Below are 17298 nucleotides of genomic sequence, written 5' to 3' on the forward strand. Positions count from 1 at the left end.
GGTGAGCAGCAGCGGTGGTGCTACCACTGCTGCTGCTTATCCGATTTAGTGCCAGGACTTGGTGAGCAACAGCAGCGCACCATTGGAAGCTGGATCCGTGGTTATAGGAAGACACTCATCTCTGACGGCCCCTGGCCAGGTTCCTCTCTCCTGGCAGCATTCCCCGGCCCACAGGTGGCTACAGGACAAGTGCCGCTCCCTCTAGCAGCTCTCTGTGATTCCACACACAGGGAGCTGCTGTCAGCAACAAGATGGGGCACTAGTAATGGCCAAATGATTTGCCTCAAATTCGACATTCGGATTTGGCCGCCTATTGAATAGGGCTTGTCGGATCCATTCCGACAAATGCATGTCGGAATGGATCTGACTAATTGAATAGACCCCTAAATCTAGTCAGGCGACCTTGCATTGCCATCACCAGGGGGCAGGGCCGGACTGGCCATCTGGCCTTCTGGCAAATGCCAGAAGGGCCAATGGCCAGGTGTGCCGAATTTGAGTCTTTTGAGTCTTTTCTGAGGAGAGGACGGATGTGCTGGCCGGCCGGAGTACACGAAACTGCTGCTGCTGCTCTCCTCTCAGCCAATGTCACTGTCCACTGCAGTATCGCTGGGTGCCTCTAGGTGTCTCTTGCTTTGTGCTCAGCTTTGAGCACAAAGTGAAAGCTAAAGTGACAGAGGAAGATGGTGTGCACACAGCAGCTCGGAGGCAGGAGCAGGCAGCAGCATGGGGGAGAGACCTGAATCCAGACATCACATTCAGGAGCTGGGATCATACAGTAAAAGTTAGTATTGTTATTGTGTATTTTATCCCCCCCCCTCTCCTTCTCTCTTTCGGTTTCTGTCCTGTCTGTCTCACTCTCTGTTCATCTGTCTTTCTATAGTCTCTTCTCTCCCACCCCCACCCCCTCTCTGTCTCCCCCCCCTCTCTGTCTCTCCCCACCCCCTCTTCTCTTTCTCTCCAACTCTCTTGGTCTCTCCCAATCCCCCACCCCCCTCTGTCTCTCCCACCACCCCACCCCCCTCTCTGTCTCTCCCACCCCCCCTCTCTGTCTCCTCAACCCCCCCACCCCCTCTCTCTGTCTCGACCACCCCCCACCCCTTATTAGTTGGGGGAGCAGCCTGTGGGGTCCTGTTTTTATTATTATTATACAGGGGGAGCAACCTGTTGTGTTCTGTTATTATACAGGGGATCAGCCTGTGGGGTCCAGTTAATATAATACAGGGGTAGCAGCCTGTTGTGTTCTGTTATTATACAGGGGATCAGCCTGTGGGGTCCAATTATTTATATAATACAGGGGGAGCAGCCTGTTGTGTCCTGTTATTATACAGAGGGAGCAGCCTGTGGGGTCCAGATTGTGTCATATTCTGTAATGGGCATTATGGTGTGTTCCATAATGTGTAATGGGCATTACGGTGTGTTTCATAAAGTGTATTACGGTGTGTTTCTTAATGTGTAACGCCTCCTTTTTCTGATGCCATGCCTACTTTCCATGAGACCCTACCCCCTTTTCGCTGTGCGGCTTCACCGTGTAAGGGTCCCGCATGCTGCAGGTGGGCCTGTGTGCTCAAAATGCCAGGGCCAATTTCTGTTCCCAGTCCGGCCCTGCCAGGGGGTGTAACATGGAGCCATCTGTGCTGCATTTCTAAGCAATCTAGACAGATTGCTTAGAAATGGGTCTGTAATCGCCCTGTGTATATAACCCATAACTAAGACACTTGTGCCCAAGCATGGTTATCCCTAAAACCTGGTCCATTAGGGTGCCTTGAGGACTGACTAGGGTTTTCCTTGGAAAGAGCCTTAGAAGGGTTTCAGATAAGGGAGAAATGTTTTTGCTGGGGGGAGGTAGCTATGGAAGCTACTGTCAACATTTATAGCATTATTTTGGAATTAGTTTCAGTTGATATTTAATGGAGGTAAGTTTCCACCTCAAAATTATTTAAGAAGCTATTGGGAGTGTTGTTATACAGTATGTTCCAAATGTTAGGTAGATTTTTTTTCAGTTACTTTACTTGCTATTTGGCATTTTTCTGCATTTTCTAAAATATTGTTAAACTGTGTTTCGGAATGCACAAATAAATCTCCCCAATTATAGGACTCATTTGAGACCACACCAACCTAAATGTGAAATGCTGTAACCCTCTAAAGCACAATGGACCTTATTCTGGTCGGCACGCAATTCTGCATTATGAGTGGATAAAATGCCGCCTGCCGTTCGCACAGTGGTGTCCTCCCCCTGCTTGGTGAGTTCCCCCGTGTGGCTGCGAATGGCTGTTTAGCATAAACAGCCATTCGCAGCTTTGGGTGTGGGGGCCAAATCATTATATGGTCGGCAACAATCAAATGATTTGTAAGGTGCACGCAAATCTAAGAAACTCACTGGTGTCTTAGATGTAAGTGCTGCCTGTATGGGAAGAGGGAATGCAGCCCCCCCCCCCCCCCACACACACACACACCCGCATCATGCCCACATTAGCATGGGAACGCTAAGCGTTATCATGGGAACATCCATGAAGTACTGGGCATTCCCATGGGCGCAGCCCATCTCCGCCAACTCATGCCCCCCGTTTGCACTGCTAGCTGAAAACAGGATGGCAAACTAGCAGCTTGCTGTGCCCGCTCACACCCAGCATCTGCGCATACGCATAAATGTGCATGCGCACATGTGCAGAAATGCACATTCGCACATGCAAAACATTGATGCGATCAAATCAGAATAAGGCCCAATATCTGGATTAATAGAGCCCAGATGTGTACAGGGGTGTAACTTCTGATGCCCTGTTTCTTTTGAAGGGAGGGATGGGGATTTTAGCGGTCAGCTGATCCATGTCTGGAAATAGGTTATTTTTTGTGTCTCCCGAGAGGGGGTATTTAAACCAGTCTACTACACTGGTCTATCACACGCCTTGAAAAAGATTCATTGTGAATCGAAACCGGTCGGCCTGTGACCTGTGACACAAAGGGGACTTCGGTGGACCTTGCCTGATACTTCATACCAGCAGCACTCCGGGGACGCCTGTGGTAACATTCCTATGCGCTGTTTGTCTACATTTACACCTGTAGACATATCTATCCGGTGAGGGTCCTCTGTTATAGTCCTCCTGTGTCATTCTGTTTTTACCTGTTACTATTAAAACTTACTGCACCAATATTATTTCTTTCATTTTTTGGAGCTTCACCTGTTCCTGGTGTTTAATGAGAGAAAGCGGATCCTTTGGTGGAACCCAGATTCCCCCCAATCAAGTGCATTTGTCTACCTATTAAGTAGACCAATCTCTGTGGTACGAGCAAAAGCCTCATTTGTCTTATAGATGTGTTCTACGTAGTGTAACCATATCACACTATTGGTTTTTTCCTTCTCTTTTGGGTACCATACAAATAATATCTAAAGAGGAAGGCCTCCTACTGATAGCGCTCTGGAATTTCAGACACCTTTTTGGTATTATCTGGTATGACATTTATGTATGCATTGCATTATCGTCTTAATTAGCTTTGAAACATGCTCTTTATTTTAAGTTACAAAATCTCCCCTGGATACTTCTCATACTTTTGCTCTTGTTAATTCACTGATCATATTTGGCTGGCATAATATTAATGTGCATGTATGCATTTTAATACATTTCAACTTTTTGGAATATTCTGCACCATAGAAGGTTTTTCTTTTATACACACATATCGTTGACCCATGGGGAAATAATAAAGCAACCTTGTTGTACCTGTTTAAAGCATTATTCTGTAAGCACAAGAAGTGAACATCTACAAGGCTGTTATCTTCTTGTACAGTATGTTTCTTTTTGGTGAAGGGAACTGAGCAGCGGTGGCTATTACCTCTACAGAGAAGGGGGCTGCTGCAATGCCACCCCCCACCCCAACCTGCCGCAGCTGCTGGACCCCACCCCTGTGCCCGCTGGTCCCTGCTGCTGCCTCCGGTGCCTGCTGGTCCCTGCTGCCAGTCTTGACCCCCATCGCAGTCCCGTTAACAGCGCATGAGCAGTAGCTTCTTCGGTACTGCGCAAACACTGGCCCCCCAGCCTCTATAGTCTGCTTCTGCAGCAGTCCATAACAACATTTCACAGTCCCGGATCTGGCGCAAGTGCAGTATCATCCTTGGTACTGCGCATGTACAGAACCTGTTTTTATGGGCTGCCACCGCAGCAGCCCGTAGAGGCATAACAGAGGGAGGTAACACCTCCCAATGGGAAGACTGCCTTGGTTGACTGGCAGGTTGGACTTTCAGTAAGAAGCCACTGTCAGTCACTGTGAAGCCAGTGCAGTCTCACAGAATGCATCTGGCTTCACACAGTGGCTGATCCTTGGGGGGTGCAGCCCTGCAGCTCATAGGTAAACACCGCTATTGGAACAGAGGTGTAACTCTGGGAGGCAATGGGCTCCTGCTCCCAAGAGCCACCTCTCCTCCCCTGCATGTTTGAATCAGTTAATTAAAATTCATGAATATCGCTTTGTGGCTGACTCTACCTCCTAGCAGGACAATAGATGTCACACTCTCTTTATTCTAAACATAATTTTTGCAAGTGTCACTCACTTATTCTTCTAATGAAGGGTTGAAAATAAACCTGAAAGCTTGAAATCCATTGTGACATTTTTTTGCCTGGCTTTTAAGCTGCATAATAACCAACATTTTGGTCCTAATCTTGGACCTTAGTCACTACTTGGGGATTCTTATAATGCACTGCGTCATGACTAAGGTTCAAGATTAGGACCGAAACCTTGGTTATTCCCCACCCAGCAGCTACAGAGCACATCCAGCAGTGATGGAGGGGGGGTCCCCACCCAGCAGCTACAAAGCACAGCCTGCAGTTCACCGGCCACCAGTGATGGTGCAGGGGTCCCCATCCAGCGGCTACAGAGCACAGCCGGCAGTTCACTGTCCAGCAGTGATGGTGCGGGGGTCTCCACCTGCTGGCTACAGAGCACAGCCAGCAGTGTAATGGTCAGCAGTGATCGTGTTGGGGTTCACACCCGGCAGGTGTAGAGCACAGCCAAAGCAATTGCAAATATAAGCAATTGCCTAGGGCATTTGGAAGGCTCAGGGGCATGCATTCTATGCTTACGGCCAGCTCAGTTGACAGCAACAGCGGCGGGACCAACACAAATCTATAATAGAGCTGGCAGAATATTATGGGAGGCACTGTGTGTGTGGCAGGATAGAAGGATGACAGCAAGTGAGGAAGGGCTTAAGGTGGTTCAAGAGTGGGCCTGGCTTTGGAGATATAATGGAATCCAATTCAATCTGCAGGGGTGGGGTAGCCCTTCTGCTCCAGGGGGGGCAATGGTAGCTAGTACAGGAGTACCAGCCTGTCAGGCCCGGTGGTGCAGAGACACACATAAAACGGGACTATGTTACAGTGAGTGTGCTGACCGCAAATCCATAGTCACTCAAGTAGAGGGGGGGGGGGGGAATCCGGCAAGGGTAGCCACCCCCAATCACAAAAGTAGCCCCGCCTCCACCACCTCCTGTCACCTGGTCTGTGCTATGCTGATGTCATTATGCTGCATCCAATTCGCCAGCCCATCCTTCACTGCTGCTGCCACCACTGCCATATAGCAGGACTGTATGAGGAGCCAAGTTGAACCGATGGACAGCTTCACAAAACAGCTGAGTGAAGGTACCTGCCCCAACCATGAGGCAGCTGACACTCCCTCCAAGCAGTCCTTGCACATTTAACAGCTGAAAAGGGGGAAGTACAGCACTGTTGTGGGGAAGAAGAGTCTGGAAACAGCTTAATTTTATTTACCTGCTTCAGAGAATGATTACCCCAGTGTCTGTCCATCTGATAACTCCACCTCTTCCTTGCTGCGGTCAGGTATTGTTTAAGCACCCCTGCCGCTGCCCTGCTCCCTTACCATTAAATGTACAGTATGGCAGGCTGTCTCGCTGAGTCCCCATTTGTCTCCTTGTCCATGTCTCCACAGTCCCCCCCAGTCACCAGTATGTATGTCAAACTAGGCCCCAATGTGTATGTCTCCATCTATACCCCTCTCCAGCCACAATGTGTATGTCTGGGGTATGTGGTATGGAACATTACACTTAAAGACACGCCCCTTTTCCAGAGCACTCGTATAACTACATCAATTATTTTTCCATACCCCAATTTAATATTTCCACTTCAAGCATTGGTCTTTGTACTTTAATGTCTGTGGCTGAGCTCCTCCCCTCTTCTGCCGACATATTCACAAGAATCTGTTGCTGCTGACTACATATGCTTACTTAAGCACAAATATAAACACAAGCTGGTGCCTACCTCCTAGCTGCCCCTCCTCCTTGTTGCCAGGCTAGTTGGTGAGCAGATTAAAGTCCATCTGCCCAGAAAAAAGGGAGAGTAGGCAGCCTGACCTAAGCTCCTCCCTGATAATATCACCTGACACTGTCAACCCGCTTCACACAGCCTGCAGTCACAGGGTTTGTCAACAGCTGATGACTGCCAGGCCTCGTTAATCAGCTGCCATTAGTACATGGCACTGGTGGTGGCCTGATCATATTGCCAAAGGCCTCACCCCACTATGCAGAATTTACAATTGCTGTAAATTGCCAGAGACCATCTGGATGAATCCCCCGGAAACCCGGCAGGCCAGTCCAAGTCTGACTTAAGGTGTCATACACTTAAAACAGTTAGGGTTAGAGGAAACACCAAAAATACAGTGCAACTTAGGAGCCTTAGAAGATCAATGTAACAATTTATAGTTCATTTCATCCTAGGTTGTAGAAACCAAGGGCCTGATTCTGGTTGACTTTCACTTTTGCGAGATCGGCCCTGTTTTGGGGACTGCGCATGCACGATTATGCGCATGTGAAGCCTCCCTGTGCGAATGGCTTCAGTGACTTGCTTAGTTGCCATGCTGTTCGCAATTATCAGGGTGGGAGGGGGCAGACTGGGGGCATTAGGACACTCAGCATTTCCAGGGCATGCCCACAAAAATGGTGGGTGTACCCAGGAAACCACTGGGCATCCCTATGCTAGCACTGGCAGGCTGAAGCCTGCTTGGGGTGTCCAGGCACTCACAAATATGAGTCAGTCTAGGCTGACTTATATTTGCAAATGGGTGGCACAATCATTCGATTGTCAGCAAATGATTAGTTGCAGCAGGGTGGCTGGCAATCAGTGCTAATGCCTGGGATCCCTGCTGTCGGTCCTGGCTGATGATCCCTGGGTGATTGCCCCTGTGATCCCACCTGCATTTCCCCCTTCACTACACCGTGGCCCCCGGCCCAAATTTAAAAGACACCCCCCAGGGGGGTTATGAAAACTGATCATTTAGATGGCAGCGGCCTAGACAGGAAAGAGGGAGTTACTGATTTTTATGAAAATCTTCCTCATATTCATAACTAGACTATGAAACTTAGAAGAAATTTGAAAGGGATGTGAAGAAAAATGTTAACCAACATATTTTATAGACGTGTTAGCCCATTGAACTGGAAATTGACCAACCCATTCTGCTTGAATCCATCTATAAAAAGCTAATGCTACTGTTAAAGATTTAATAATTAGAAAGCCAGAGATAGAATGAAAGTTCTAAAGTATGTAGAACTGTTGGGATCGCCTCATTGGAGTTGCAAAAACATAATAAAAATCATCCACAAATGTGGAAACTTTCAAACTTACACCATTATGCATTAAAGTTTATGTTAATTATATGCTTGTTCAGAGTACACGATTTAATGTTCAAGGAGCCAGATGTACTAAGCTTGAAAAGTTATAAATTGTAGAATGATAAACCACCAGCCATTCAGCTCCTAGGAGAGAGAGGACTACTCTGTCCATTCTCTTTACCTGCTGCCTCGTGTCCTGACCATCCCTGCCATCCTCACTTCTTGCCTCAGGTCTCCTTACCTGCACCTCATGTCACCTGTCTGTCTCTCCCTCCCTCTAGATTGTAAGCTCCTTAGAGCAGGGCCCTCTTCCCTCCTGTTCTCACAGCACTCTTCTTGTATTTCAACTACAGCTCTCTTACTCATCTACAATCTATACCTGCATCTATTCTCATTCACTTCCTTATATCTCAGCTGTATTGTGTACTAAGAATTGTGCTTTAATTGTGTTATGTCTAGTTCTGTGTACCCTGTACTGTTCTTTTGTGTTCTATATGTACGGTACTGGCTGGTGCAATCACCATGTGGCGCTGTTGATTGGCTGCCTGGGTGCTGCACAGCTCAGTAATTATATGTTCCCCATGTCTGTGTCCCTCATTAGAGTACATCTAGTATATATATATATATATATACAACATCACTTGGGCATTACCCCCACATATATACCTGTGACAACCACAGGACCAGTGTGCTTTTTCTTCCTCTCCTCTTAAACTTCTCGCTATCACTTTACCCTTTCTGTTTTACCTTGAGTTGTCCCACAGTTAGTTATATATTTTTTCGACTACCCAGTATAGACCCCATAGGTCGAATTGGGCTTGACATTTGCATTATGACTGACTTGATGCCGACACTAAAACAGTTGACTCCTGTTGTCCGTGACGGAACTATACAGGGAAATTCAACCCTGACAGATTGCCATGCTGCTACATGATACTGGCTATCCAGGTGCGTCAGTCACAGTAAATGCACCGATATCCATAAGCACGGTATCCAATATTATGCAAGTCCTTACAGACTGCCAGATTTACCCACTGTGAGAGAGGTGTTACCCACACCTTGTGTAGATGTTTTTTATTCAACATGTTTTTATATGATATGTCTTTCTCACCAATATATAGCACTAGATACACGTATATATAACACATTGAATGTCTTTTTCACCTCCTATTACGTTTTGCTATTTGCATTTACTTTACTGTGTATCTTTGTCTTTTAGGCAGAGACCAATCACGCAGCGGCTAGCTGGAGACATGCACACACCCCCTATGATTGTTCTCACCAGTGTCTCCATGGAGACCATGCAGCTTGCACTCCAATGTGCTGTTCACACACAGGAAATCCTGCCACATAGCACTTCCTGTGCTCACACTTCCGGGTCCTGTAGCACCAGCATGCTGAACAACGTGATTTGTCTCTGTCACACTTTGTTATTTAAGGTAAGCACCAGTCACTATTTTCTTGTTATTGCACTTAAACCTTGACAAAGGGGTGAATGATACCCCGAAACGTTGGTTTGCTTTAATACACGCTGTTGAAAACCCTTGGAGTGCCGCTGTCTGTTCCTTCTTACGAGACTACCTGTTTGTTCCAGAAGGCACCCAGGTACTGAATCCCAGCTGAGGGAGTGCCAGGCCGTCTACCTCTCTCTCTCTCTCTCTCTCTCTCTCTCTCTCTCTATATATATATATATATATATATATATCTGTACTGTTACTGGCTACCTAGCTGGCTGTGCAATCACCATGTGGTGCTGCTGAATGGCTGCCTGGGTACTACACAGCTTGGTAAATATGTTCCCCATGTTTGTGTCCCTTGTTAGAATGCGTCTTGTGCATATCTGTATGTGTGATGTATATCTGTACTGCCATTGTTGCCTGTTCCTTGTACTGATAACCCTTTGTATTGCAGTATGTGCATTGTTATTTTTAATGTCTGTAAAGCGCCTTGAGTCCTGTTGGAGAAAGTGCGCTATATAAATAAAACTTGCTTACTTACTACTACTTACCTGTAATTTTTCAAACACAGCCTGTGACATGGCAGTTATGAGCTGATTGGCTGGTGGTTTATCACTCTTTGTATCACGTTTAAAGCTTAAATACATCTAGCCCAATATCTTATTAGCTTATAAAATTGTATCTTAGTATGGGTCTATCATGTGTTTAAGTGCTCTCTAATAATATTTCACTCAATAAAATAAATAAATAGAATTGAATGATAGAAAGTGATATACATACTTTTAAACTTATTATAAATCTTTTATACTTGGCTAAAAATAGCTGCTGCACCCAATCCACAACTCGTTCCAAAATTTACCTGCCCTTGGCTCATGGTTTCCATGGAAATGAAGACATTGACATGAAACAGTGGGGGGGGAAAAAAAACTAGAAAGACATTGACATATCCCATGTATATTAAGCAGCAAATCCAACATCCTGAATCTCCTTTTATTTCTATTTACAAAAATATTTTAAGATGAATAAAAAAATAAATATAATTGGTAGTGAGAAAGTATGTCGCATATGAAACCATAGGGATTAAATAACAATTTTCTATATGAGTTAAAATATGCCAAATTGTCTGTCATTAATTTTTCCATATATAATAGAAATGGCAAGATACACAGAGCAAAGTTTATTTTGGGCACTGATGTACTTTTCTCCCATTAAAAATAAATTAATCAGCAAATTCTTACACAGCTAAGCCCTCTTTCTGTAAATATAACACAGCTGTAATGCATTACAAGGTGATACTGTCTCACATTTACTTTACACATAAGTACGTTTTCTGCAGCTCACCTTGCAACAAAAGCATGTTAAGTAAACTGAGAAAATTTTGTTTGCTTTGTAATGTTTTTACAGAAGTGGGATATACCTTACACTTATAAAGTTTCTTTATATGACTCATTTTATAAGATGTTAAAGTGAGGAAGTTTGGCTTGGAAAACAGAATTAACAAAATTGCTTTCTCTCCGGCTGAAAACCAACCTGTTTCTGTGTACTTGGAAAAAAAAAAATCTATGGCGGTCGACAGACTTCCACAGATATATTTCTAAATGTGCAGTGTTCTCAGAGGAAAGATATATGCCGTGAAATTAAAAAGGTGCCCTGAGGAAGGCACAAATGCACTTACAACTTAATTTAATATTCCCAAAGGTTAAAAAAACATGGTTTTAATATTGAGTAAATTATAACACACCAGTTTTGAACTGTAATAATAATACACGAACACATAAAACTGCATATATGCTGACAACCACAAAGTTAAGTCTTCTGTAAGCTGGTAAGCAAAATGAATTAGACACATTTCATTTTTAGAGGTATGTGAAGTGGTGTATATAGTTATGATTTTGGATAAGCAGAAAAAGTTCACAGGAACTAAACAAATCCACTAACTGAACAGTGGTTTGTTAAAAGATTTCTCTGGACTTTTGAAAGAGGAATGCTGGACAGTTGCCTGGTTACTTTTAGAGAGGGGCGATTCTCCCAAGTTTTGGTTTTCCGGCCCACTGTGTAGAATTTTAGTGTTTTATGAAAATTTTCACCTGAAGTTCTATGGAGATTCTTAGTGAGGTGTTTGAAAAATATAGAGCTTGCAGTTTCCAAATCAAGGTGTTTTGGGAAAACCCCAACAAAGTTAAATGCTATACTGTCTGGAATTAACATCTCATCTCTTCCTCCAAAAACAATCTTATTTCATATTTTTCATGGATTTAAATCTGAGTCTGCATGATGGAAACTCTCCCCCTTTTCCCTCTTACTCACAATTTACCTTCCCTGATGGGATTGACTATGTTTAAATAAATAGCCTGAATAGCACAGTGTCATCATTATATAAAGTTTTGGATCACATCTCAACCAATTTCTCAGAATAAAGTGATGAGCGTATGGTCTGCTTGGTACAGTAGGTAAATAGGGGGGTGATACCAAGTGCAGAATTTATGTTGATGTGGGCAGTGTGGCCACTCACTCCAGAGGATTTGTCTTCCATAGTGGGAAAGTTGCAGAGTAGAAGAAAGAATGAAGATATTGTTAAAGAAGAAGAATCTGGATCTTGCTCTGTCCTTTATGGGGTAGGTACTGATGTGAATGGCCAAACACTGCCAAACTCAGTGTGAAGAGAGAATTGAAGTACATTATGTGTTGATGTATTTCAACTAATGAATGTAATAACCAATGAATAATGAAATGAGTCCTCTAAACTATGTTAACATAACACCAACATTTGACATCAGGATGTTAGCTTCTACCATGATTATAATAAGTAGCTTTCTATTGCAAATGATGCGATCCCGAAGTAATTAGCATTATTATTTAAACTGTTTCATCTTGGAGCAATACTGGAGTAATGAACACATACATTTGTTTATTGTTTGAATGAATGGAAGGTATCCAAGATCATTAAAATTCTAACACCGATGTTCTGTGCATCATGGCTCGACACGCTTATGATGGCATGATGAATTTGGGAAATCTTACCATTGATATGTCACCAGGCTATACACTTTATTGAAAATACTTTCACTGTAAATGCCTTTAACCTCTTTGCTGCAGAGAATGAGTGGAGCTCATCCTACAGATATATGGCCAGACTGCAGGGAACAAGCCCCATTTGTCCTCGACAGCTAGAGGCTGAAATAAAATATTACTTTTTACCTTACCCATGTTCCAAAAGCCTGGCGGAAACGCACTTTAGCAAAAGGTAGAAAAAAAAGGAATGAAAAATATTGGATGGGGGCTGTAAATCTCCCCAACACCAGCACCTAGAAAGATTAAGCTGCCATCATTTGAAAGGGGGAACAATCTCCTTCAAACTTTGGGGGTCAATCCAATTATTTACTTGTTGCCAAAATCTTTCAATGCCAGCAACAGTACAATAACCCCACTTCCTTTTCTCAACGATGATCACTGGAAAATGTTACCCACACTAAAGAAAAAAAGGTACTTGTTTAGTTTCACGGCGGCCGATATATCGGATGCAATATCGGGCGATCCGGTGCGATTTTTTACCTGTTCATAACCCCACTATCCATTACGCATGGAGTTGACTTTATATAGTGTGGTGAGTGCAGCGAGCCACCCAGCCCGAAGCATGGTGGATTACTGCGCTCGCCACACTATATAAAATCAACTCCATGCGTAGTGGATAGTGGGGTTATGAACAGGTAAAAAAAAAAATCGATAAATCGGCCGATATCCAGTGAGGTATAGTGGTAATGCAAGGGTATTATCCTTCAATCAAAAGCACCTACAGAGAGACTACATTGGCCTGATTTGTCATTTCTGGATGAAACAGATTGGGCATATTGTTTGATGTGTATGCCTGATATGTGGGTGCCAACAATCACTAGAGATGTCATCCGCGATAACGCTAATGACCATGGCATGTATAATGAAGGAAGGAGCGATATATTTCGCTTTGACCTTTATTACACCATTCAATATCCACCCAGGACCTTATATGTTTGCCCTTCAGGCCGACATTGTACCAGTGTGTATCCAGCTTAGTGCTGAAACAACAATAGCAAAGTATTTCTATGTGGCATTTATAGGAAAAAGGGACATTTGCTTTTCTTAAAATTTTAGTTAAGAAAAAACTTTTTTGGCCATTTATGTGTCATGTTAAAATGTGTAAAAAGACTAGTGTTACTTTGCAAAAAGTGATTTGAAAGAAAAAAACAAGCTAGATTGTGTAGATTGCATGCCAAAATCTGTGATATGATTTGATGTTGGACATCAAAAAACTACAGTACTTTCAGCAGAGAAAGGGTTAAGAAGGTAAAGTTGGGTACAGACTATATACCGACATTGGCAGCAATGGGACCAGACATTGGCAAGTTGATACACATCTGCCCCTGTGGGCAGTCACAGAGGGGCCATACTGTTGACATCCCATTGGCCCTGCATGTAAACGCTGATGACCCGTGTGATCATGCCGAATAGGTCATTCTGTTCTGCAGGATTGAACAATATATATTCTAGTGCAGGGGTGGCAAAAACGGTCCTCGAGATCTACCAACTCGGTACTTGTGTAATAGCACGGCGCCCGGCTATGCTACGTTTTCAGCATAGGCTAAGCTACGCTGTCATCATAGCCCAACGGCTGCCTAGCGTAGTTAGCGTAGTGACTCCGCGGCAGCCCAATGGCTGCATAGCGTAGTTAGCATAGTGACTCCGCGACAGTCCGGGTCTGTCCCCGGCATCCATGGCTCTGTCCCCGGCATCCATGGCAAGCCTAGTGAGCGCCTCTCACACAATGCCAGTAACCGCTAGGTCCCCTGCGTTGGCGGACACCTGCGGAGAGGCCCTCCATCTGTCTGAGATGCAGGTGCGTCTCAGACACTCCTGCGTCTCAGTATTATTGCGGCAGGGTACGGCAACCCTATGCTAACTACGTAACGGGCGCCGTGCTATTACACAAGTACCTCCAAATCACCTAGCTGGTGCACAGATGTAGCCATTACTGTCAAATTCTGCATTCTATCCTACTATAGATCCACAGTTTGACTGAATGCGCGCTGAAAATGGGACACGCTGTGCTTCTGCGCTGCAGTCGGTGCAGGTCCCAAAGCACAGGCTTCTTCAATGAAGGATGATGGCACCCAATTAAAATGCTGCACCGGCTGGTGAGCCAATCAGAGCTCATGTACCGGCAGCTGCTCTGATTCGCTAATGGTACACAAGCTCTGATTGGCTCAAAAGCCAATGCAGCATTTTAATTGGCCACCGGCATCCTTCATTGAAGAAGCCTATGGACCTGCACCGACCGCATCGTAGGAGCACAGCGGAGGCAGTGTGTGTGTGTGTGTGGGGGGGTGTTGCGGTGGGCAGCTGTACCCACAGCACCCACCTATCGGTGGCCCTGTCTGGCACCACCTGCTGTTTCACTTTGTGAAGTGCCAGACCAATGCTGTATATATATATATATATATATATATATATATATATATATATATATATATATATATATATATATATATATATATATGAAATGGAAATCCGGCACTCAGTCAGATATGCTCTCCTTGCTCCGGTGCCCTCCTGGAACCCGCAACGGTCCAAAACACACACAGAAATGGCAAAGGCGTCACTAGGAGACTGAATAAATGCTTAATCCAATGCTTTTATTGCATTACTAGTATCTGCAGATACCAGTAATGCAATTAAAGCATTGGATTAAGCATTTATTCAGTCTCCGAGTGACGCCTTTGACATTTCTGTATATATATGTATATATTAACGTTTCGGTCTTTAATGACCTTTGTCAGATTGAACAAAGAGCATACAGTAGAAATTTACCTAAATAATTCCCGCCACCACCATGATTCGGTGCTCGGCACGTGCCATCCATTTGGTCAAATGACATCATCCTCAGCGACGGGCGGCCTCCTGATGCATTGCCAAGGCAGCCTTCAACGATAAAGTACTGAAAATACATGTACTGTCTGACATTTTGCAAGAAACAGTAAATAAGTACCCATTTACGCTATTGTAATGGCTGTTAGTCTAAAGCAGTTATATCAGAAAAGCATTCCATTGAAAAAAGTATCATAAGAAACAAGCTAGGCTATTATGTTCATTAAGCTCGTGCAGAAACAGCGTATTAAGTCGGTGTATCCAATGGTCCTCACATTGGGGTTTATTCTAGTTCATTCTTTCTGACAAAATCCTTCTTAGATGGACAAAACCATGTTCAATGCAGGGGGGCAGATGTAACATGTGCAGATAGAATTAGATTTGGGTGAGTTATTTTGTTTCTGTGCAGGGAAAATACTGACTGCTTTATTTTACACTGCAATATAGATCTCACTTTGAAGAAAAACCCCACCCAAATCTAATTCTCTCTGCACAAGTTACATCTGCCCCACCCGCAGTGCACATGGTTTTGTCCATCTAAGAAGGATTTTGTCAGAAAGAATGAACTAGAATAACCCCCATTGTAACAACTGTTTGGCACGGTCTCCTCCCCTAGGGTTAAGTGGGACCTGATCTATGATCTTATATTTCAATGTAGATACCACATGTCTAAGTTCACCAAGATGCCTCATCGCTGGTTCTTCTGGAGTACCTGGTTTGCCTCCCAGGGACAGGCGTACAGTGGACCTGTGGACAGCTGCTCTTTCCTTAAAAGGGGCGGGTGGTCTCCCCCACGCATACCAGTCCAACAGGCATTTTTGAGAGGGGACTCTCTTTTGTTCCATCGACACATTTTGACGGATCACTCCTTCCTTTTGTGGCCTCAGGCGTGCACAGCGCTGCCGGGTCGCGGCCCCATAAGTAGTGTGCCTGCGCTGCCGCTCTATTAAGATGCTGGCGGCAATAGCAGCGTCTCCAGTGCCAGTTCAATTCAATACTACTTGTCACGATCTGGGTGATTAAACGGACATTCGTACCATTCAATTGTTTGCGCAGACTGTGCCTGCGTCTCAAGCAAGGGTGCTGTCAGCGTCCAGTGTGCAGTGCGGCTGCTCTGCAATCATCACCATATTCATCCAGCACCGCGCAGCATGTCTCCCCTCTCATGTTGGCTGACAGTTCTTAGCTCTGTACAAATGTACTTTCTTGCCATAGCGTGGCTTCCATGTTGGTTACAGTCACATGTTCTTCCGAGCCAATCCTGTAAGGTCTATTTTCATTATCATACTTCCTCAGCCAATCACCGCTTCCCAGTGGGTATACGTATGCTGGGAAATCTAGATCTAATTGCTTTTGCTTCAATTGTCTTCTGCTGATACAGTTGTGTCTCTCTGCTGCAGTGTGTTTGCTTACAGGTATTCCAGCTCTTGTGATCCTCTGCCCAGAGAAGGATACTCACACCTCAGCACAATCCTGCCTAGCTATTGATTTTCCACCATCATTCCTGAGTTATCGATGTTCCGCCATCATTCCTGTGATATCGATGTTCCAGTGCTATCGGTGTTTTAACCATCGCTCCTCAGCTACTGATGTTCTAACCATCACTCCTAAGCTTACAATGTTCTAAAATTGCTCCCAAGTTCTCAATGTTTTAATCATCTTTCTTGTATCATCTACAGCAACAGTAAGTAACATACTCTCTGCACCTATTATGTTTATCGGCTGTAGCCTTAGCCAAGAACTGCATCAGTGCACTGCACTGCACTTTTAACATCATTGCTGCATTAGTCAATGTCTTGCCAATTACTGCTTGTTTGCCGATGTTACCTTTTGAAAGTTACTGAGTACAGTCTGTTACCATTTGCTGAGCTTTAATAAAGGGATTGTACTTTTACCAATTGTCTCCTCCATGCTGATCCTGCCTCTGGGCTTACTCCAGTGTCATACCCTGGGTTCATCGGTCTGAGCCTATGCCTGATGCCTTTGTAATCTCGACTCAGACCCCAGGCATGACACTACTCACAGCGTGTTCGGGTTACTACTTATGCCTCCTGGCAGCGATGTGAGCGCCTGAGCCACAGATAAAGGTTGAGAAGAGCCACATGCGGCTTGTGAGCCGCGGGTTGGTCACCCCTGGTCTAGTGCGTACCCAGCTTCAGAATTGATGAAAAGTACAAAATGGAGAAACATTGGTCTCCAGCTTTGAAGGGAACATCCGGCCTGACCTCCATTGCCTCTGTTGAAGTCCAGCCTCTGCGCTCCATTCACCTGTGTAATGAAAGCAGCGCTGCTCCTGAATATTAGTGGAAGAGGATACAGAGCTAGTCGTCAGTGTCA

General features: G+C 44.7%; 1 long non-coding RNA gene across 2 annotated transcripts; it reads left to right on the plus strand.

The window, feature by feature from the left end:
* Window positions 1–675: 675 nt before the first annotated feature.
* On the plus strand, window positions 676–16877 carry LOC146007052 (uncharacterized). 2 transcript variants are annotated; one of them, XR_014444224.1, is made up of 4 exons: window positions 676–781; window positions 8826–9045; window positions 11599–11678; window positions 16362–16877. It is a non-coding gene; the product is annotated as an uncharacterized LOC146007052 (long non-coding RNA). The 2 variants fall into 2 exon arrangements; XR_014444223.1 differs by lacking the exon at window positions 16362–16877 and adding an exon at window positions 15620–15929.
* Window positions 16878–17298: the final 421 nt, after the last annotated feature.

Source organism: Crinia signifera, chromosome 6 (genome assembly GCF_055691185.1).
Source record: "Crinia signifera chromosome 6, ASM5569118v1, whole genome shotgun sequence".
Classification (NCBI taxonomy): Eukaryota; Metazoa; Chordata; class Amphibia; order Anura; family Myobatrachidae; genus Crinia; species Crinia signifera.